Genomic DNA, 24,285 nt, shown 5'->3' with positions numbered 1-24,285 from the left:
GGTATTTAATCACTTATCTATGCCTTTCTTTATTTAATTTTACTTTATATGTGCGTGTACTTCTATAAATTTGCAATTTACCGTTACTAAATCACTTTTGTTCCTTTTCTGTCTGACTATGTGTGTGTCTCTTTGATGGAAATCTTATCAATAGCTTTGACTTTTGAATCAGATATTAGGTCTTACCTTACAACTATAAGCCCAGGGTTTGTAAATCCCTAGTTAATATCTTATTTTCCGGTTGTGTCAGAGGGCTTTTAAAGAACGCTAATAATCGTTATCTCACGCCACTAATTGTTAGACTCCCCTCTCGCATGGAACTTTCCTGTCTATAGATTTGGCTTTTATCTCATTTCTTTAGATTTCGGTTCCCTCTCCTCCTTATTTGGATATTTCAGTAGTATTAGTAGTAACGATGATCAATATTGCCACAATTCAATTGACCAATCCAGTTATCTTGCGCATTCCCTTGCTGTCTCCCCACGCCCAGTATTTGTACAAGATCACCGTCCTATCCCCCAGTACCTATTTAATATCCCGTCTTAATCTCGGGCGGGTGTGCCTCTCATGATTAAGTTTAGTTTATTTACGGTAGTGCACATTACCACAGGTTATTTTCGAACCTGCTTCAGTGTATATCGGTTATACAAAACCCAGTGTATATCGGTTATACAAAACCCTGTGGGAATAGCAAAGCTCCCCTTATTGACGAATTCTGAAAATTTTAGAACGTCAATCAAAGAACTCAAATCCCCCCAGAATCGAGAATAAAGGCTACTGACCTGCTGCCGACTGGGAAAAGCACTGTTCGTTTGAATCTGTCACCTTTCCTGTAATCTGTGGTAATACGCAGGCCTGTAATTTAACCTCAATTCGGAGGCCAGGTCTTTTTTTAGTAAACGAGTCAAAACCCGTCCGTGCACGCTTTTCGGCGTACTACCTCCAGATAACAGGGAAGGGTATTTAGATCCGGGATCGAAGGACCAATTGTTAGAGGAATTCTAAATTCATCTGTATTTTTCCCAATCAGAATTCATTTCTCTGTCAATGCATTCTAAAGGGATTATAAGACCCAGTATTTTTATAAGAATGGACAGAGCCCCGGTCTTAAAAGTCAGGTAACAGTGTTTAATTCAAGAGAGTACTGGTACATACACATTTTTCCACAGGTTATAAACTGCAAATGACGTCAGCGTTTTCTAAATGTTCTATCTCTTCATGACACTAGTAGAGAGGCCCTATAGTTCTCGAGCCTTCCCTCCTCGCCTGAAGCCAAGGTCAGTCATTGTAAATCAGCATTCTAGACAGTCTGGAGATAGTCCGTCCCTGCCATCTGGAGATAGTTCATTCATTTGTACAAAGGAACAGACCGTCATTGTTACTAAACTCCTGACTATATTATATACAATTGGGAATGGGAGCAAGAGAGAAAATTCATATATGTACAGTATATAATAGCATTTGGACTAGTCAGTCCTGATTGAAATGTATACATAATTAGTCATCATTGATAAAAATTCCCTTAACAATAAGACTATCAAATAGTTTTTGTAAGGGAGCTGTATATCCTGTTGTCACAGTGGGCTTCAGAGCACAGTAGTACACAGCAGAGTCAGACAGCTGTAACCTCTGGATCGTCAAGGGGACTGACTTTGCTGTGACATTCAGACGGGCATGAAATCTCTCCTTGAACTCAGTAGCAGTTTCCCCAGTTCCAAATTTATCCTCTCTCAGCATAAACATGGGTTTGCCATTTGCTTGTTGTTTGTACCAGAAGAGATATGGTGATAGATTAGTGGTATCAAATGTACAACTGAGTTTTGTTGGTTGTCCTTCTACGACCATTACATCTTCTGTTGGCTGTATTACACTCTCTTCTGCTCTGCACCCTGAAAATAAAGATAAATATATCTTCACAACATATAATAATAATGTATATAAATAAAATGAGCAAATGCACAGAAAGAGACAGATGAACAGAGTGATGTTGTACCAAAGCAGCATGCAGCCAGAACACGAAGGATCAGCCAATTTCTCATGACTAGTCAGTCAGTTTGAAGTGGAAAAGGTAAGGAGCAGAACAATGCTGATCTATCTATCACAGATCTTTGACACCCTCTGTCCTACTGTTGATGCTTCATGTTGTTCTGTATTACATGCAGCAGTAGACCATGGGGAGGTGTCTGTCTGTATAGCATCCTCTGATTCAGGGGTTTGTGTGCTTTGTTAGGTTGCTCCCTTCAGGTTGACTTTCATACTACACCACCAAGTGGTATAAATTGTGAGGAGTAATTACAAATAACAATATTTTTGCACTTTGTCATATTCCCAAGTGCTTTTCCAACCACATAAAGAAATTAAGGAATTGAAAACTACTAATTGAAGAGAGAAGAATACATTTTTCTCACAGTTCACTGAATATGAAGACAGAGAAACACTAGACCACCTGGTGATTGCACAAAGCACATCACAATTCTCTGATCTCAACCTCTACCATTATGTTATGAAATTGTGGTTCCATGTTCAAATTTGATCCCCGCTTCATCAAAGCATTTCTGCTCAGCTGGTTTTAGAACAGCATCTTTTACACATTGTCTCACTGGGTATATTCTCTGAGAGCCCAGTAGTAGAGTGCTGCCTGCCAGGGTGAGACTTGTTATGATCAGTTGAGTAGATGTCTGAGACGTTGTGGATGTATATGTTCACTACCGCTTTCTGATCTTGCACCTTTATACTGTAGAACTGAGGAGCCTGGTTAGGGTAATGCCTGTACCATTAAAGGTCAATACATTTACAGCCTATATCATATGAGCAGCCCAGAGTCACAGGTTCTCCCTCTGTACCTATGACTTCATGCTTTGCAGGACTAATGTGATTCCCAGAAATCTGTCCTGTAAAGAAAATAGAGAAACTAAAACAATTGACAGGAATTTAAAAAACTTACTAGCATCAACAATACAGGCTCACTTACAAATTGTAGAGAGCATCCAGATCAAACCAAGTAACATCATCATTCATCTACTATATGTTGGCCCAACTAACTAACTGAAATATGTCACTTGTCATGTGTCATATGTACAGTTTGAACAGGATCATTGGTAGCTCTTCACTTTGACATAAAACCCATTCAATGGTTTCTCTTAAAGAAGTGTGGTGGTGGTGACGAAGGTTTAGTTTACTAAATCACTGTAAAGATAGAATCAATGATATTTATATGAGAGAATATTTAGAATGTTTAGTCATATACATGACTTTCATTTTATTTCCAAATATAAAATCTGGTCACTGGTATTATTTAATACAGTGAAGAGTGAGCACAAGTATACTGTTATGACAGAATGACTCCCCTGGTTTCTCACTGTCAGCTATAAAAGGCATTTCCTTTTCTCTGCCTCAATTATACACTACTCTACACTCTACTCTACACTACACTCACTACTACTTATACACTACAAAAAATAAAGGGAACACTAAAATAACACATCCTAGATCTGAATGAATGAAATATTATTTTCTTTACATAGTTGAATGTGCTGACAACAAAATCACACAAAATTATCAATGGAAATCAAATGTATCAACCCATGGAGGTCTGGGATTGGAGTCACACTCAAAATTAAAGTGGAAAACCACACTACAGGCTGATCCAACTTTGATGTAATGTCCTTAAAATAAGTCAAAATGAGGCTCAGTAGTGTGTGTGGCCTCCACGTGCCTGTATGACCTCCCTACAACGCCTGGGCATGCTCCTGATGAGGTGGCGGATGGTCTCCTGAGGGATCTCCTCCCAGACCTGGACTAAAGCATCCGCCAACTCTTGGACAGTCTGTGGTGCAACGTGGCGTTGGTGGATATCCCAGATGTGCTCAATTGGATTCAGGTCTGGGGAACGGGCGGGCCAGTCCATAGCATCAATGCCTTCCTCTTGCAGGAACTGCTGACACACTCCAGCCACATGAGGTCTAGCATTGTCTTGCATTAGGAGGAACCCAGGGCCAACCGCACCAGCATATGGTCTCACAAGGGGTCTGCGGATCTCATCTCGGTACCTAATGGCAGTCAGGCTACCTCTGGCGAGCACATGGAGGGCTGTGCGGCCCCCCAAAGAAATGCCACCCCACACCATGACTGACCCACCGCCAAACCGGTCATGCTGGAGGATGTTGCAGGAAGCAGAACGTTCTCCACGGCATCTCCAGACTGTCACATGTGCTCAGTGTGAACCTGCTTTCATCTGTGAAGAGCACAGGGCGCCATTGGCGAATTTGCCAATCTTGGTGTTCTCTGACAAATGAAAAACGTCCTGCACGGTGTTGGGCTGTAAGCACGGTGTTGGGCTGGTAGCAGTCCTGCTGCTGGATTGTTGCCCTCCTATGGCCTCCTCCACGTCTCCTGATATACTGGCCTGTCTCCAGGTAGCGCCTCTATGCTCTGGACACTATGCTGACAGACACAGCAAACCTTCTTGCCACAGCTCGCATTGATGTGCCATCCTACCTGAGCCACTTGTTTGTGTTGTAGACTCTGTCTCATGCTACCACTAGAGTGAAAGCACCGCCAGCATTCAAAAGTGACCAAAACATCAGCCAGGAAGCATAGGAACTGAGAAGTGGTCTGTGGTCCACACCTGCAGAACCACTCCTTTATTGGGGGTGTCTTGCTAATTGCCTGTAATTTCCACCTGTTGTGTACTCCATTTGCACAACAGCATGTGAAATTTATTGTCAATCAGTGTTGCTTCCTAAGTGGACAGTTTGATTTCACAGATGTGTGATTGACTTGGAGTTACATTGTGTTGTTTAAGTGTTCCATTTATTTTTTTCAGCAGTGTATAACACCTCCCATTGACTTAAAAAAACACAAAGTACTGTACACACCCACGTGCACACAGAGTTTTTGCCAGAGGACTGTATATCTTGTTGTCACAGTGGGCTTCAGAGCACAGTAGTACACAGCAGAGTCAGACAGCTGCAACCTCTGGATCGTCAAGGGGACTAATTTGGTGATGGAACTGAGATGGGCATCAAATCTCTCCTTGAATCTATCATCAATATCCCCTGGTCCAATGACATCCTTCTGCAAAACATATTCAGGGTAATCGTTTGTGTATTGAATGTACCAGAAGAGAGATGGAGCTGATAAACTGGTGTTATATTCACAGTTGAGAGACACGTCTTCTCCTTCATAAGCAGTCACTTCTCTCGTTGACTGAGTAATACTGTCTGCTCCTGTGCACTCTGGAAACAAAGAAGAATAACTCTGTGAAAAATGTCAGGGTTCCAGTAACATCAGGGTGTTGAGAAAAAGATAATGAGAGCCATTACCTACCAAAGATAAGTGCAGCAAGAACAACAGAGGTCCACAGCCAATGCCCCATAATTATCATAGGATACAAAGAGCAAGACACACTGATGTTACAATATAGAAACTGGTTTGCTCTCTTGATTCCTGTCTTAGTGGCAGCACAGACCTAGACCATGCAGCACAGCACAGAGGGGATGTTCAAATACTGTAAACAAGTCATTTTAGAGTAGAAAGCAACACTTACTTGGTAATGTGGCCCCCTTGTGGTTGATGTTGGCTTTTCCATTACTCTGTACACAATACTGAGTATAACTTTTTTCTCTGGAATTAATTTAGTTAGACTCTACTAGCTGTATGTGTTCTAATCCATGAGATATAGTAATGGCATTTTAATGTCTCTTACATCTACCTTTAGAGCTAAATTGGAAGAGATAGCTTTATTGGCATCAAAAATAACTTATTGCATAATCATCACCATCATCATCATTATCATTATCATCCTCATCCTCATCACTGTGATTATCATCATCTGCTACCACTAGTCTTGGTACTATCAGGGAGGTAGTGAGAAAGTTACTGTGTCAATTTCAAAGTGGTGTTGTATACTGTACAGACAGGTGTATTGTCATTGTGTAGGTCAGTAAGTTTTTGTAAGGGGTTGTATATCCTGTTATCACAGTGGTCCACCGAGCACAGTAGTACACAGCATATACTTGGGGTACTCGTTTGCTCCGTGTTTGTACCACAACAGTTATGGATTTGTATCCGTAGTATCACATTGACAGCCCAGTGTGACCTGTTAAGGTTAGTGGTCACATCTCCTGGTGGCTGAATGACTGAGTCTTCTTCTCTGCATTTTGGAAAATAATGTAATACACATTAGTATTAGGGAGAAAATAATCAAGCAGCATATTTGTGTGAATAAAAACACATGAAATTAATACTTGTAGTGTTGAAATGAGAAATATGTTTGATAAAAGAAAGTATTGGGAGCCAAGACTAAACAAATAATACAAAATAACATTATAATAACATAACCTCCATATTTTCGTCACATCACATCTAATTGATAGAATCCTAAAGTCCCATGGTTACTAAATGTCAGGATTCCAGTAACATCAGGGTATTGAGAAAAATGTATTGGCATGAAAAATTACTGAAAATAATCGAGTAATATGATTACAAACATGACATTAATACTGATAATATTATACTGAGAAATATGTTTAATAAAATAAAGGAATGGGATCAAAGGCAGCAAATGAATTAGGAAAATAATATTATAATACCATAACAAAATGCAGCAAGAATCAGTACGTTCCTCAGCCAGGGCTACATGCATTCTGTGAGATAAGGAGAGAGAAAACTTGTCTCATAGGCTTGTGAAAACACTTCTTTAACTCTGCCTTAGGAAACATTAAGGAAGAGCTTACACAAGGCACTCTAAGAGTCTTATACAGTATAAGACTATCAAATAGTTTTTGTAAGGGAGCTGTATATCCTGTTGTCACAGTGGGCCTCAGAGCACAGTAGTACACAGCAGAGTCAGACAGCTGCAACCTCTGAATCGTCAAGGGGACAGAGCTAGATGTGAAATTCATCCTGGAATCAAACCTCTTCTTAAACTTATCACTATTGCTCCACTCTGAATAACGATCTCTTCTCAGGACATACTGAGGAGAGTCCCTAGTTAACTGGATGTACCAGAAGAGATCAGGAGATGGACTACTGGTAGTGTAGTTACAGCTGAGTGTTACCAGTCCTCCTTCAAGGGCAGTAACATGTCCACTCTGCTGGTCAACAGCCTCTTCACCTCTGCAATCTGAAAAAGTAGTAGTTATAGTAATAAGTTATAAGTTATAAGTTAAGTAATAGTTTTTATAATAATCAATAATTGTATAATAACAAATTAGCTAAGATTCAGATAAAGAGAATAGGAAGGAAAAACACTATACTTTACCAGAATAGCATGCACCCAGGATAAGCAAAGTATTCCTAAGCCAATGTGCCATTATGATTCATATGTAGAGGAAGAGTAGACTGTTAAAGACTTTATGTTCCATCCACTATAGTTGAGAAGTCTCATAATTGTGGGGCTCTGCAATAGGGGAGGAGCTAATTTTATATTCAATTGTTTAGTTGAATTGTTGGCGGAAATGATACCACACCGAAACCTGCAAAGTGGAAAATGAAGCTAGTAGATTTGGAATTTTATGACCCCTTTAGGTGTATTTTTTTTAAACAAAATTACTTGATAAATTTCGGCCTTTACTATTAAATCCTGTAGAACCGCATTGAATAACGGCAAAAAGAAAACTCAGGAAATATATATATATACTGTATATATATATTTTTTAAACAAATATTTAAACGTTTAAATTCTCCATCGTGTTCGTGAGAATATACCCTTTCCACAGTGGAGTCACATTAGTTTGTAGCCCAAACGGTACGTTACAAGTTGGCACATCAACAGCGAGAGTCTAATCTTTCCATAGAGTGGTCATATACATTTTGTAAGCCAAACGCTATACACCCTGTAGACATATTTGTGAGAAGATCGATTTTCGGGACGTCTCATGGTCTGACAAACACCGCTGCAGCTCGGCCACCTTCCACCGCAGAGGCAGAATACCGCCATAGGCTGATGTTGTGGATTGAGACGCAGCCCATGAAAAACCTTTTATCTCCAGCTGAAAGGAATAGAAGCAACCTATGAGACTCTACTGACACATATTGACTCTCACTAGTAACTTGCCCTTGAAAATAGAAGCAATGTCAAGGTTTCACCTTGTTGGGCAGAATGTTGAACACTAGATGGAACTATTGTATCATTATTATACATAGAAAAACATTGTCACTTCATAACTGTGTAGGGCAGTCTATAGGAGGAGCACAGACAAAGAAGATCTGTCTTATAACTGATCAGGAGGCAGAGAGAACATCTCAGTGGTTGTGGCTGAAGAGTGAGAATCAGTGGACGAGCCACCTGGCACACTTGGGCCTAATTAACCTGTCCTTCAGGAGGTGCAGTGGGCAGCACATGCAGGATAAGAAGGTACCTCACCTAAAGATACGCCAGGAGCAGCAGAAAAGGCAGTTTATGGATAAACATAAAGCAAAAAAAACTTGATACTTACACTTGCTTACCATATTTAAATGTTGAGGAAGTTCTAAGAATTACAAGGTCAGTAATATTTTTATTGTCTATTTTTGCATAAATAACTAATTGTCAATTGTATTGTATGTTGTGCACATTTCACTTTATAGGACACTAAATCGTTACACAAAAAATGAAATATTAGGACATGATGATATGTGAAATTGAATTATTTTTCGTATCTCGTGACGCCGACCAAAACAGTGTAGGATCCTTTTATGTTTGTCTTGTCCGTTATCAGTCAGTTGGCTTCCGGTATGCTCCTCTAAAGAGTGCAGCACATGGATTTACCACCAGAGGACCAAACCACTGAGCAGGTCCATGTTGAGAGCAATGATGTTATGTCAACGACGCATATTGTACGTATATCAGTGGAGGCTGATGAGGGGAGGACGGCTCATAGTAATGGCTGGAATGGAGTCAATGGAAAGGTATCAACCACATGGAATCCATGTTTGATATCATTCTATTCACTCCATTCCAGCCATTATTATGAGCCGTGATCCCCTCAAAAGCCTCCACTGATTTTTATTTTACCTTTATTTTACTAGGCAAGTCAGTTAAGAACAAATTCTTATTTTCAATGACGGCCTAGGAACAGTGGGTTAACTGCCTGTTCAGGGTCAGAACGACAGATTTTGTACCTTGTCAGCTGGGGGATTTGAACTTGCAACCTTCCGGTTACTAGTCCGCAAGGTTTGCTAAAAGGAAGCAAAACAACACCACACATTTTCTTCATTCTGTATTTATTCAGACTAGTATCTTTGATCATGTTATATCAGAACAGGAAGATGCAGACAGTATAAAGTATTATATCCTGAACAATATTAATATTAAATGTGTTTTATTGTGGAGATACAGGAAAAAATAAATGTATTAATGTACACTAAATAATAACTGATTGATCAGAGTACAATGCACTGTTCACCCCCAAGGGTCTTGACAGGTTTTTGTACAGTGTGTCTGGGTTTCCTGTCACTGTGGGCTGCAAGGCACAGTGGTACAGAGCAGAGTCTTCCAATTCAACAGAGGAGATCATCAAGTCAACACGGGTCTTCTCTTCATTCAGTCTACCAGTGTGTCGTGGAGTCGTAATGGATTGTTTCTGTACATGCATGCTGCTTTGTAGGATCCAAAGAAGACACTCTGGTCTGGATCCGGGGTATTGACGGTACCATTGTAGATTATTAACGTTGCCCTTGTAGTTGCAGGAGAGAGTGATGTCTGTTCCTTGGAGAGCATTGACTTCAGGCTTCACTGGAGTTATTGTTTCCTGCTCCATACTATCACCTGCAACAACACAAGTATTGTCATTGTGTTAATGTTTATTCCTAAAGAGAAACAATACATGGATTAGGTGCCCATAAAGTATGACAAGCGAAAGAATTGAAACTTTCTAGTAAAATGCTACTTAGTTTTTAATGCAATCATTAATTGATAAATGCAATGTGATTGTATTCAAAATATGATTTGGTTTAAACTGAGTATTCAGCACTCACCTACAAATGCAGAGAGGAGCAACAGTAATATGAGTGACATCCTGACACAGACTAGATAAACTAACTGAGAGATAAGACAGTGAGAGAGCTGAGTAGATCCTCTACAGAGACATCCTCATGGTTTCAGGTATACCCAGCCTATACCAGTGTTTGACTATGAGGCCCCTCGTCTGTTAACTGGATATGTAACTCTTCTTCTGTGGTTGGTGGTTAAGGGTTTTTAGTTCCTATTGGCCTCTTCCTCAGTTTATTTTAGACTTAATTTCTATCTGAAAATGTATTGTTTTTGCTGTTTTTTTTGTGTTTTTTTTTCTCAATAGATAATACTATACCATGCTATACGATATATACCATCTGCAAATAAACCTTCACTAAGAATAGTAGAATATTGTTTCACTGTTGATGAGAATGAAGATCATTCCAAGCAAAAAGCCTTCATCTCACATCTTTGAGTTATACTGTCTGTGGGCTCCATGGCACAGTAGTACAGAGCAGAGTCTGTCACTTCAGCAGAGGAGATCTCCAGATCCACACGTTTGGAATTTTTCTCATGATTTAGAGTGAACCCTGGTGTAATATCCCCATACTCCATAACCAGTAACTGTGGTGCTGATTTGGGATATTGTGATAGCAGTTTACAAATGATTCATGCAATAGATACTCAACTTCATGGCGTTGTGGTCTAACAAAATAACGGATGTTTGTAAAACCACAAACTGTCAGTTCCTCCTTATTAGCTCATTTTAGATTGAATTTATATCTGGAAATGGATAGGGAATGCAACTGTTTGTTTTTTCAATGGATCAACAATGCAATACCGTATGTATTATCTGCAAATAAACCTTACGATATGATTCATAATATGGCTTGGAAATGCTTTAATTTTTGTTAAAAAAGTCAAAACTATATATACCATGCTATACTATACAGTTTGTATAATCTGCAAATAAACCCTAATAGTAAGATTTGTATAACATTGTATGATGATAAGGATGAAGTGAAATCTTAACAAAATTCCTACATCCATCATTTTGTCAGACTGTCAGCTTTTTGTATGAGGAAGTGTTTCCTGTCACTGTGGGCTCCATTGCACAGTAGTACAGAGCAGAGTCTGTCACTTCAATAAAGGAGATCTCCAGCTCCACACGGTCTGTATGAACCTGAGCTGGAAGGCGAAGAGGGACATGTTTCTGGACATGTCCTGATTTTGTACTGAGAATCAGGAATACTGGTTTAGACCTGGGATACTAATGATACCACTGTAGATTGTTTACAGAGCCAGTGTATCTACAGGATAGTGTGATGGTATCACCCTCCACACCACCCACCATAGGCCTAGTGGGTTTGTCATCTTCAAAACTGCTACTTTTGACTTTTGGTCTGTTGATAATGCCTTTCCCCTTCTCATTACCATAATACAATTTAGTGATACTCAAATCTGAAGTATAATTGTATTTTTGACAACTTTGAAATACATTTTGCGTTGTAAATTAAAACTGTCAAATTGAATACAGCACTCACCAACAAGGACTAAGAGGATAAATGATGAAAACAGAACCATAGCTGATAAACAGAGTTTGTTATTAACTGATTTGCTTAACTTACATCTTTAAAAAAAGAAATCCCCTAAAATGGCATACCCAAATCTCCTGAAGCTCAGGAGCTTAAGCAAGGATATGCATATTCTTGATACAATTTGAAAGGAAACACTTTAGATTTGTGGAAATGTGAAACTAATGTAGGTGAACATAACACATTAGATCTGGTTAAAGATAATACGCACTCCGGTACCGCATAATCGAAATGCAAGAGAAAGGCCATAATGCATTATTCTAGCCAAGGCACAATTTAGATTTTGACCACTAGATGACAGCAGTGTATGTGCAACATTTAGACTGATCCAATGAACTATTGCACAGATGTTTAAAATGTTGTCTCAAGGCTACCCAAATGTGCCTAATTGGTTTATTAATACATTTTCAAGTTCACAATTGTGCACTCTCCTAAAACAATATCATGGTATTCGTTCACTGTAATAGCTATTGTAAATTGGTAGATTAACAAGAATTTAAACTCATCAGAATATCAGATATGTCATATCAGATACTGTATATCATATCAGATATGTCTACATCCTGGGATTTTTTTTTATTACTTACAACCTCATGCTAATCACAGTAGCCTATGTTAGCTCAATATTCCCACGGGGGACACCGATCCCAAAAATATCAAAAATATGTTGTGCACAATTATGAATTTAAAATATCCCTCTTGGCAGCAACCGTCTTGCTGATTTGAGAAAATGTTGTAGCTCTACCTACTGGCAAATACAGGGGTTGGGGATGAACAAAATGTGTTAATATGTGTGCCATGCAATCCTTGATGTATGTTTAATGTACATTGTAGTAAAGATTTTTTTAAACTATTCTACTCCGCGCTATACTGCGTTATGAAGAAAACAGTTTGAAATGAATAGTGTGCAATTGTTAGTGTTTAGGACATATTCATCTTCACTCTACTGCCTGTTGATAACTTTCTCCTCTCAATCAGATGTTCTAGGTCTTTGTATGTGTTTCTGGGTTTCCTGTCACTGGGGGCTACAGAGCACAGTAGTACAGAGCAGAATCAGTCACTTCAGCAGAGGATTTCTCCAGATCCACACGGATTTCCTATTTTTCATGTGTGATGGTACATTTTGTACTATCAGTGTTGGTTATGATCCCAGAGTAATCCATTATGAGGAACTGTGGAGAGGATCCAGGGTGCTGGTGGTACCATAACAGACTGTTGGTTAATGAACTGTTGTATCTACAGGAGAGTTGAACACTACTACCCTCCATAACATCTCTGTCTGGAGTAATTATGTATTCAACACTTGTACCTGTAAAAAAGAAAAACATGGATTACTGAGTCAATGTAGACAGTGTACAGTATATCCACACTTGGTGTTTCAAAGTGTATTACCACTTAATATTGACAATACCATATGTGACCTGATTCAGGAAACTAGACGTATGTCACAAGTCACGACTTCACAAAATGCGTTTTTTGGAAGAAATGCCTTCTCGAACATGTGAACTTTCATGTGCCTTAATAACAAACTTGTATGCTATTTGTAAATACTACTAAATTGTTAAATTACGATCCTTGTTAGTTAGGCCACAGGAAAAGTGAGCAACCTTCCCAATAGCCATGATTGGCTGAGATAATGAGAGGGCTGGACATGCCGAGGGAGGAGTTCGGATTGGTCTGCCATATAGAGAGAGGGCTTCTGTCTACTTGAGCTCGTCAGTCTGTGTTGATAATCCTGTCGAACGAGACTTAAAAAAAATGTATTGTGTAGTGGAACTGCATAAGTGTTGCTCTCTTTCTGGAGGATCACGTTTTGAAATCAGTGTATTTAGAGTATGATAGCCAAATAGATGGAGAAAACACCTGTCTCTTTTCAGATATTACACATTTCTCATTTTGACAGAAAGTGGTTTCATTTCAAGCTAAAGTGTACTGTTAGCTAGCTAGCTAATGTTAGCTGGCTGGCTCCCTAGCTGACTTTATTATTAGTTTCCCAGGGCCGTTCTAGTTAGAGCTTAATGTTAGCTAGCTAACATTGAACCTGGTTGGTTAGCTCCCAGCACTGTGGCATTGTTGGCACTGTTCATTGTTGATAAAATCGCTAACGTTAGCTGGCTCGTTAGCTAACATTACGTGACGTGTGTATAACACCCGTTGAATATGGTCAGTGTCAGTAAACATCTGAAATAAAGCGTAATGAAATTGTTGCCAGCAGAGGTGTTTAGGCTGTTTTCATGTTATCTAGAGGTAAACAAATCATCGGCCAGAGCGTCAAGTGTGCGCTCTGAGAAAGAAATGAGATGGCTGGGGCTAAAGCTTAAGAGGGTGTGAACGATGCTGAATGGGTGTAAACAAAGAGGACCTCTTCACTAGATACCAAAACATTCAAAGGGCATTTTCCAAAAGTGAGTTCACAAGTTGATCAAATTTCAAAGCGGAATTACTTTCCCATTGTTCCTCAAATGCAGTGCATGATATACCATTTTGTAGCTCTGAGTCTCTACTTTTATCCAATGTAAAAAACACAATTTCAAATTTTGCTACATAAGACCGAGTCACATATTGTAATCAATACTGAACAGTGTACATTCTGTTAGTACACATTCAGTTAATGGAGAGTGAATTCTTACCTACAAGTGGGGGTGGAGGTAGATTCCCTCCATTATTATATAAATCACATATGAAGGTTTTTGTACAGTGTTTCTGGGTTTCGAACAGAGTAGAGTCTGTCACTTCAGCAGTGGAGATCCCCAGATCCACACAGGTTCTCTCTTTATTCAGGTTAGCAGATAGTCGTGGGTATGGAGTATCAGCTTTAACTACAGAGGGCTTTGATGCGTCTGTAGTGTGGAGGAGGAATTGGGGTGCTGATCTGGGATATTGGCGATACCATTGAAGATTGACTACTGAGCCAGAGTAGTTACAAGACAGTGTAACACTGCTTCCCTCCATGCCATGTTCTGTCTCTGAAGTTGGGTTCATGTCATTTTCATAACTGCCACCTGTAATAAAGTTAAGTTTAGATAAACATGTTCAGTTCATGGGACATTATTACATACTGTGTGTCATATTCATTACAAGTGAAAAGATAATCAGTCATTTACATTTCTTCTAGGAAGTGCTATTTTCAAATGACACTAGAAAGTATGTGTATGGGTTCATGCACCTTGTCAACGTTAACTGACAGTCGAGGCTACGGTGGATCTCTAGTTACTAATGTTTCAGCACATGCTTAATACACTGTGAATAGGAGGAGGAATGGAGGAGGAATTGGGGAGCAGATAATGTGTAGTTGCAGGAAAGCTTGACACTTCCACCAAGTTATCTTTGTCCGGTCAAAGCTTGTGTGTTGTTTTTCCAAGCTTGTGAGGAAGTAATTAACACTGTGTCCAAAGAAGGGCCAAAGGTATACAGAATGGTGTCGTCTGTGTAGAGTTGGATCAGAGAATCACCAGCAGAAAGAACGATATCGTATACAGAGAAGAGAGTCGGCCTGAGAATAGAACCCTGTGGCACCCCCATAGAGACTGCCAGAGGTCTGGACAACAGGCCCTCAGCCAGAGTTCCATGCCTATAGTGAGATGGGTGGGAGAAGAATAAAACACACTGATATATGCTACATGTGTCATAAGACTATGAAATCATTGTTTCCTCCTCTTTCAGTGTATCATCAAACATTGAGAAGATTGTGACATTGTCTGAACAACACTCTACCTTGTGTTGATATCCTTCCTGTTTGGCCCTGTCCGGGGGTGTCCTCGGATGGGGCCACAGTGTCTCCTGACCCCTCCTGTCTCAGCCTCCAATATTTATGCTGCAGTAGTTTATGTGTCGGGGGGCTAGGGTCAGTTTGTTATATCTGGAGTACCATGGTTATACAGAACACACTGAGAGTGACTGTGAGTTACAGTAAGAGGTAGAGATCCTCTCTCTCTCTTCCATGTCCATCTCAGCCTGTATATCACCATCAACTGACAGACATGAAGGAAGAGCCTGTTTAGAGAGTACTTCTCCTGTCCTATTCTGTGTCCTGTGTGAATTTAAGTGTGCTCTCTCTAATTCTCTCTTTCTCTGTTTCTTTCTCTCTCTCGGAGGACCTGAGCCCTAGGACCATGCCTCAGAACTACCTGACATGATGACTCCTTGATGTCCCCAGTCCACCTGGCCGTGCTGCTGCTCCAGTTTCAACTGTTCTGCCTTATTATTATTGGACCATGCTGGTCATTTATGAACATTTGAACATCTTGGTCATGTTCTGTTATAATCTCCACCCGGCACAGCCAGAAGAGGACTGGCCACCCCACATAGCCTGGTTCCTCTCTAGGTTTCTTCCTAGGTTTTGGCCTTTCTAGGGAGTTTTTCTAGCCACCGTGCTTCTACACCTGCATTGCTTGCTGTTTGGGGCTTTAGGCTGGGTTTCTGTACAGCACTTTGAGATATCAGCTGATGTACGAAGGACTATATAAATACATTTGATTTGATTTGATTTTTGATTTGTTGTTGTACATTGACTGAATATCCAGTTGTCAGAGTGGACCTCAGAGCACAGTAGTACACAGCAGAGTCAGACAGCTGCAACCTCTGGATCATCAAGGGGACAGAGCTAGATGTGAAATTGAGGCAGGAATCAAACCTCTTCTTGAACTCATCACTATTGCTCCCCTCTGAATAACGATCTCTTCTCAGGACATAATGAGGAGAGTCCCTAGTTAACTGGATGTACCAGAAGAGAACAGCTGAGTGTTACCAGTCTTGCATCAATGGCAGTAACATGTCCACTCTGCTGGTCAACATCCTCTTCACCTCTGCAATCTGAAAATAAATATTTTAGAAGCACTATACAATACCAAAATGAAATGCTGCCAGGATAAGTAAAGTATTCATAAGCCAATATGCCTTCATGATTCATGTGTAGAGGAAGAATAGACTGTTGACTTCATGTTCCAACCACTGTAGCTGAGAAATCTCATAATTGCGGGTCTCTGCAGTAGGGGAGGAGCTTATTGTGTATTGTTTATTTGAACTGCTAAAGGGATTCCTTTTTAAATATGATATATTTGGTACCATGAAGTGGCTCCTTTAAGAATGTTATATTCTACTCCAAGTCCTTTGAAAATTCTAATTTGGCATTTGTTATGGTCCTTGGAGAAAAATGCATTTTATGTTCAGGTCAAATTGAGCAATTCTGACAAATAAAATAAAATCATATATCCAATCAGGGTTTGCGACAAAGTCAGAAAGAAAGACACAGACCACAGTAGCCTATGAACCAGTCCCATTTAGACCTGGGCTATGCTAACCAAATCCACACAGAGTTATCTTTACTATGCATTTAAAACAGTAGTCAAGTCAACTGATGATAGGTTTTATGATTGATACCAATGATTGACAGAGGATGCAACCATGATCATCATTCCTGTCATCACAGTGCACATTAACATTAATGATGGTCAATGGCATCACCATGTAGCCTATTACACATGGGTTGTTGTCTCTAAATTTGGTCCATAAAATAAACCTCTCACTCCTGGAGTTAATCAAGTAGTAAATCGCCTGCTTCATACTCCTGCTTTTCCTAATGTGCTTTATTATTTGCGGCAACTGAAGCTAGAGTTAATTCCAGGGTTATGGTCAATTCTGTAGATGGACAAGAAGCTAGGATTAGAATTGAGCTACAGAACAGAACAGAGTAACTTCAGCAGAGGAGATCTCCAGATTTGGCCTTTTTTGTCATGATTTAGAGTGAACCCTGGTGTAATATCTGCATACTCCATAACCAGTAACTGTGGTGCTGAGTTGGGATGTTGTCGATACCATAGAAGAGTATCACCAGAAGAAACGTACTGTAGTCACAAGAGAGAGTAACTCTGTCTCTTTCAATCTGACATTATTATACTTTAATTACTATTCCTATCAGGTGACCCATCAAAACAGCCTTTTTATGTTTGTCAGGTCCATTACCAGTCAATTGGCTTCAGGTATGTTTTTGTGAGAAGTAAATCATATTTGACGAGGCAAGTCAGTTAAGAACAAATTCTTTCTTACAAAGACTGTCTACCAGTGATCAGTGATTTTTGATTTGTGATCTCGGGGATTCGGGCCAGTAATCGACCTTGGGAGAGTAACCGACCTTTCGGTTACTGGCCCAAAACTCCATCCACTAGGCTACCTGCTCCTCCAAGGAGCCCAACTCTAAAGAGGTATGTTCTTCTAAAGAGTGCAGTACATGGATTTACCACCAGAAGACCAAAACACTGAGCAGGTACATGTTGAGAGCAAGAATGTCATATAGTGTATGCATATTGTATGTACAGATGAAGTCGGAAGTTTACTTAAACTTAGGTTGGAGTCATTAAAACTAGTTTTTCCAACCACTCCACAAATTTCTTGTTAACAAACTATAGTTTTGGCAAGTCGGTTAGGACATCTACTTTGTGCACGACACAAATAATTTTCCCAACAATTGTTGAAAGACAGACTATTTCAATAATAGTTCACTGTATCACAATTCCAGTAGGTCAGAGGTATACATACACTAAATTGACTGTGCCTTTAAACAGCTTGGAAAATTCCAGAAAATTATGTCATGGCTTTAGACACTTCTGATAGGCTAATTGACATAATTCGAGTCAATTGGAGGTGTACCTGTGGATGTTTTTCAAGAACTTTTTTTTATTTTTTATAACTACCTTCAAAGTCATTGCCTCTTTGCTTGACATCATGGGAAAATCAAAAGAAATCAGCTAAGACCTCAGAGAAAAACATTGTAGACCTCCACAAGTCTGGTTCATTCTTGGGAGCAATTTCCAAACGCCTGAAGGTACCACGTTCATCTGTACAAACAAGATTACGCAAGTATAAACACAATGGGACCTCACAGCCGTCATACCACTTAAGTAATCACACCTTCTGGTTGCTGTTGAACATGGTCTCCTGTGTACTCTGGGGGAAAAGAAAGACTGAGTGATCATTTTAAATGTATTAGAAATGATAAAACTATCGTAAAAATGTGTTAAAGATAAGATAAACCAATGAGGGAAAAGGTTCCATCATACCGAAGCAGAATACAACAAGAACCAGCCAGATGATCAGACAGAGTACCATGGTTATACAGAACACACTGAGAGTGACTGTGAGTTACAGTAAGAGGTAGAGATCCTCTCTCTCTCTTCCATGTCCATCTCAGCCTGTATATCACCATCAACTGACAGACATGAAGGAGGAGCCTGTTTAGAGAGAGGAAAGATTGTATAGAAATGTATGGGTCAACATTACCTCGTCAGTATTAGATATAAGCACTCTTTGCAGTACATTAGACAAAGAGAAAAGTTTACATTTAGCTCAAATATTATGGTAAGTATTGATATAAATGTTGTATGAGGTGAGTATGATTAACTTATTTGAAAATAAACATTTGAAAACAAACACATATTCAATTCATATTCTTCCACTATACGCTGCACAAACTAATTCACAAAAATATGTCTCCTGTTATCATATGCACAGTTTGAACAGGATCATTTGTATCTCCTCCCTTTGACATAAAACCCATTCAGTGTTGGTTAATGAAGTGTATTGTGGTATTGAAGATTTGGTTTACTAAATGACAGTAAAGATGGCATCATGGCGTTTATATGAGAAAATGTTTAGAATGTTATGTCAAATGGGATTTTTCTGATGTTCATGACATATTTACTTTATTTCCAAATGTAAAGTCTGGTCTCTCGTAGTTGAATAAGCAAATAACTTTCCTTATAAAAAGAAGGGAACATAATGGATGGAAGATAAGATCTATTCAGACTCAGGTTCTAGGGTTTCTAGGGGTCTCAGATTCAGGTTGTCTGTGTTTGTATTGTCAGGATCAGTATTGTGTTTCTGGATTTCCTGTCATTGTGGGTTCCAGGGAACAGTAGTACAGAGCAGAGTCTGTCAGTTCAGCAGAGGAGATCTCCAGATCCACACTGTCATCCTCTTTTTCATGTATGAGGGTCCATTTTGTACTATCAGTGTTGGTTATGATCCCAGAGAAGCCCAGTATGAGGAACTGTGGAGAGGATCCAGGGTGCTGGAGGTACCATAACAGACTGTTGGTTAATGAGTTGTTGTATCTACAGGAGAGTTTAACCTAATACACTGCTACCCTCCATAACATCCACTACATCTCTGTCTGGACTTATTATGTCTTCAAAACTTGTACCTGTAAATAATAACAACACGTATTACTGAGTCAATGTAGACAGTGTACAGTATATCTACACTTGGTGTTTTAAAGCATATTACCACTTGATATTGATAATACCATATTGTAATGAATACCGAACAGTGTACATTCTGTTGTACACATTCCGTTAATGGAGAGTGAACTCAAACCTACAATTGCACTGAAACAAGATTGATTAGAGCAGCATCATAGTCACTGGGTGTTAGACAGAGACTTCTCTAATGATCTTCTCTTGGAACATTCACTCTCTGGGTGAATCAGTTCCACTCATTACATGTTATGTGTAACACTACGCTCCTCCTCTTGACATAATATGATGGGGGCATGTTGACTCCACTTTATGGCATTATTGTCAAATAAAACCTGGAACTACAGAGTTGAAATACTCTCTCAGGTGATGTTAGGTTGTTGTACAGTGTGTCTGGGTTTCCTGTCACTGTGGGCCTCAGAGCACAGTAGTACAGAGCAGAGTCTGTCTCTTCAACAGAGGAGATCTCCAGATCCACACGGGTTCTCTCCTTGTTCTGTGTAACAGTCAGTCGAAAGTCTTGTGGATCACCTCTCACATCATATGGATTATTGGTAGTTGTTACGAGGTAAAGGAATTGGAGTCCTGATCCAGAGTACTGTCTGTACCACAGCAGACTATCTGATTTTACTGTATAGTTACAGGAGATCTTAACTCTGCTACCCTCTAAATAATACTCCTCAGGACTGGTTGGAGTAATATCATCCTCTAAAGTATCACCTGTGAAGGAGAAGAAAACAAGCATGAGACTTAACATGAAAACCTCTTATTTTATATTATAAGCAGCCCAATATTTACCAACTAAATAATGACAGACAGTGTGGGAATGACTTTACATAAAACCTTACTTACCAACAAGCGCTGAAAACAGTAAGATTGAAATGAGCAACATCATGGTGTATTTGACAGAATGCAGCTAGGAAAGAGGGTTTACCAAACTGATATGTGATATACAGTGTACTGTGATCTGCAGGGTGTGATATGTAGTGTTTGGCTGATGTCTGTCTGCCCTGCAACTACCTCCACTGTCAGGAGGAGGAGCCACCTGCTCAGAGAAATAGAGGTTGGTGTAGTGCTGAGGTGATGCCCTCTATGTAAGACATTTTGTTCAATAAATCTTGTAATTTACATTTTATTAATTTGAGTATTACATTTCTGGTAATGTAAACTGTAATCGGTTGTAATCCTTATTACTGTTAAACTGATAATTCACATATTTTGATAATTCTGATAATACTGAAAGCCAAGACATACTGATAATTCACATATTTTCATTCCCTGATTCTGTATAGTTGTACAGTATGTCTTGGCTTTCCTGTCACTGTGGGCCTCAGGGCACAGTAGTACAGAGCAGAGTCTGTCAGCAGAGGAGATCTCCAGATCCACACATTCGGCCACTTTGTCAACGTTAACTGATGGTCGAGGATACGGTGGATCTGCAGTAACTTTTGTCTCAGCAGATGCTGAATACACTGAGAGGAGGAGGAGGAATTGGGGAGCAGATGTGTGATATTGGTGATACCATAAGACACTGCCTCCACCAGATACTGTGTAGTTGCAGGAAAGCTTGACACTGCCACCATGTATCACATCCTCCTCAAGACGGATGGAGGAAATTCCATCCCCGTAACTATCACCTGCAGAAAACTAACGTGAGATAAAAGTGATATTTTTCCAAGCTTGTGAGGAAGTATTTACACATTATTATTACTGTTAAATGTATTTTACTTAACCACAAATGTTAAAAAGAACAAGGTGAACCAGCACAGCGTGGTTAATGTTAAGAGATAAGCTTACATGGCACTGAGGAAAGACCTTCATGCCATTTTGAGTGTCTCCTTTTCATTCTCATACTAGCTCCTCCTCTAAACACAACACAACTCATTTTTCAGAGGATCTTCTGAAGTGAATAAATGGAAGAAACATGCATTTTCAAAGGATTTGGTTTACATATTCATAATAATTCTCTAATTTGTACATAATACAAGTTTCTCATATTATGCTAAATGTGTTTTTACTTACTCTAACAACAGAAGTGACCAACAAGCTCATCTAAAAGAAGTAATTTATCCGTGTTCTAGTTCTTTTTACATCCTCTCCGAGACTCTGTATCGCTGGATGTCCTTCAGGGTACATTAGTAGAGAGCTGTGTCTACCAGAGTTACACATTTGATCTACATTGTAGATTCATACCGATGACTAGAGATATGGTCAACACTATTTGCTCTGGCACTTTTATACACTTTTATACTTTTATACAGGTCCTGAGGTGCCTGGTTTGGGTATTGTTGGTACCAGTAAAGGTAGATGTTACTGCTGCTTGTTTCATATGTACAGCTCAGAGACACTGTTGATCCCTCAGTGGGGGTGTACTCCTCCTTGTCAGAAGTCACACCATCTCCAGATACCATTCCCTGAAGAGGAAAAATAGATAATACAACTGATTGAAACACGTGCTTATGTTTTAAGACTTTTTAGAAATCAACTTAGTTATTCACATTTAAATTATTTACTTCATCAAAATATGTTTTACTGCCAATACCATAATGTAATAATCTGATTATAAGGATTATAAGGATGCAAGTAGTTCAAATGAGGTGTTTGAGGTGTTGTTTACCTGTAGTGATAATCAGAATGATCAATACACTGGTTGATTTCTCCATCTTCAGACTGATGTTTGTATGCATTCACTCTCTGTGTATTACTGTGTGAGGTATGCAGCCCTGCTAACATCACACCCACACAAGGCTTGCATTTTTCTACATTAGCGCCAAGGCTACACTAGTTTTTGTAGGGGGGCTGTATATCCTGTTGTCACAGTGGGCTTCAGAGCACAGTAGTACACAGCAGAGTCAGACAGCTGCACCCTCTGGATCGTCAAAGGGACAGATTTTGAGTCTTTATCTAGATGGGCATCAAATCTCTCCTCATATCCAGTGGCATTTGTACTTCTAAAAGAAAAAAGTCCCAGCATGAACTTTGGGAAGCCATGTAATTCATGCTTGTACCAGAACAGGTAGAGATTATTAGTATTAACTGCATCAAATTGACAGTCCAGTGTGACCTGTCCTCCCTCAGTGGCAGTCACATCTCCTGGTGGCTGAATGACTGTGTCTTCTCCTCTGCATTCTGGAAAAGGACACACATTTGTATTAGGGGAAAGAGGAGGTAAGTAACATGATAGAGGGAATTAAAATGCATACCATTAATTGTAGTATAAAACTGAAAAATATGTTTGAAAAAAGAAAGGGATTGTAGAAAAGGACGTGAACAAATAAGATTAATAATAATATTAAATAAATAATATTGTAATACCATAACAAAATGCAGCAAGAATCAGTACATTCCTCAGCCAGGGTTCCATGTCTGCTACTGTGAGATCAGTGGGAGAAGAGTAATACCACTCCGATGTAACTAGGCAATGATGAGACTATGAAATCCTTGTCTCCTCCTCTTTCTGTGTATCGTCAAACATTGAGAAGCTTGTGACATTGTCTGAACAACACTCTACCCTGTGTTGTTGTACAGTGACTGAATTTCTTGTTGTCACAGTGGACCTCAGAGCACAGAGGTACAAAGCAGAGTCAGACAGCTGCAACCTCTGAATGGTCAAGGGGACAGAGCTAGATGTGAAATTCAGTCCGGAATCAAACCTCTTCTTGAACTCATCACTATTGCTCCCCCCTGAATAACGATATCTTCTCAGGACATACTGGGGAGTGTCCCTAGTTAACTGGATGTACCAGAAGAGATCAGGAGATAGACTACTGGTAGTGTAGTTACAGCTGAGTGTTACCAGTCCTCCTTCAAGGGCAGTAACATGTCCACTCTGCTGGTCAACAGCCTCCTCACCTTTGCAATCTGAAAAAGTTGTTAACATAGTTTCTTAAATAATTGTTTCTTGTGTAATAACTTGTTAGCTCAAATTCAGACAAAGATAATAGGAAGGAGAAGCATTATACTGTACCAAAATAGCATGCAGCCAGGATAAGTAAAGTATTCCTAAGCCAATGTGCATTGTGATATAAGGATAGAGGAAGAATAGACTGCTATAGACTTTATGTTCCATCCACTGTAGCTGAGAAGTCTCATAATTGTGGGGCTCGGCGTTAAGGGAGGAGCTTATGGTATATTACATTATTTTGTTGAGTTTGGGGAGGGGTTATAAGTTGACATATCTAATTATTAATAATTTAGCTATTTGATTTTGAATTTGAGGTATAAAAAACCCAGTGGACATATATTATTTTAAGATGCTCATACCAGTGATCATTTAGCTATTTTTTATTTGGAATTGTAGGACCCCTTTAGGTATAAAAAAATATAGAGCAAAATTATTTGATTATATACAGAATTTGGCCTTTACTACCAATTTTGACTGGTACTGTATATAAAATATGTTTTACACATATTTAACCCCTTACATTTTCCATGTTGCATGTGAGAATTCCCCCTTTAAACAGTTGGGTCACATTTGTTTGTGGCCCAAACAGAGGGGAAACCA

The 24,285-nt window shown here is 39.4% G+C and overlaps 2 long non-coding RNA genes across 3 annotated transcripts; both read right to left on the bottom strand.

Moving 5' to 3' along the window:
* Positions 1–20,178: 20,178 nt before the first annotated feature.
* LOC149982074 (uncharacterized) lies at positions 20,179–21,593 on the bottom strand. 2 transcript variants are annotated; one of them, XR_016482547.1, is made up of 3 exons: positions 21,579–21,593; positions 20,634–21,418; positions 20,179–20,501 (listed from the first exon to the last, which is right to left on the bottom strand). It is a non-coding gene; the product is annotated as an uncharacterized LOC149982074 (long non-coding RNA). The 2 variants fall into 2 exon arrangements; XR_016482548.1 differs by lacking the exon at positions 21,579–21,593 and adding an exon at positions 21,515–21,529.
* A 1,724-nt stretch (positions 21,594–23,317) lies between these two features.
* Positions 23,318–23,975, bottom strand: LOC149982073 (uncharacterized). The gene is made up of 2 exons (XR_016482552.1): positions 23,749–23,975; positions 23,318–23,642 (listed from the first exon to the last, which is right to left on the bottom strand). It is a non-coding gene; the product is annotated as an uncharacterized LOC149982073 (long non-coding RNA).
* Between the last annotated feature and the right edge of the window lie 310 nt (positions 23,976–24,285).

The sequence above is a fragment of the Oncorhynchus mykiss genome, chromosome 8, assembly GCF_057628025.1.
Source record: "Oncorhynchus mykiss isolate SJ-2025 chromosome 8, ASM5762802v1, whole genome shotgun sequence".
Classification (NCBI taxonomy): Eukaryota; Metazoa; Chordata; class Actinopteri; order Salmoniformes; family Salmonidae; genus Oncorhynchus; species Oncorhynchus mykiss.
This window is presented reverse-complemented; position numbering and strand designations above follow the sequence as displayed.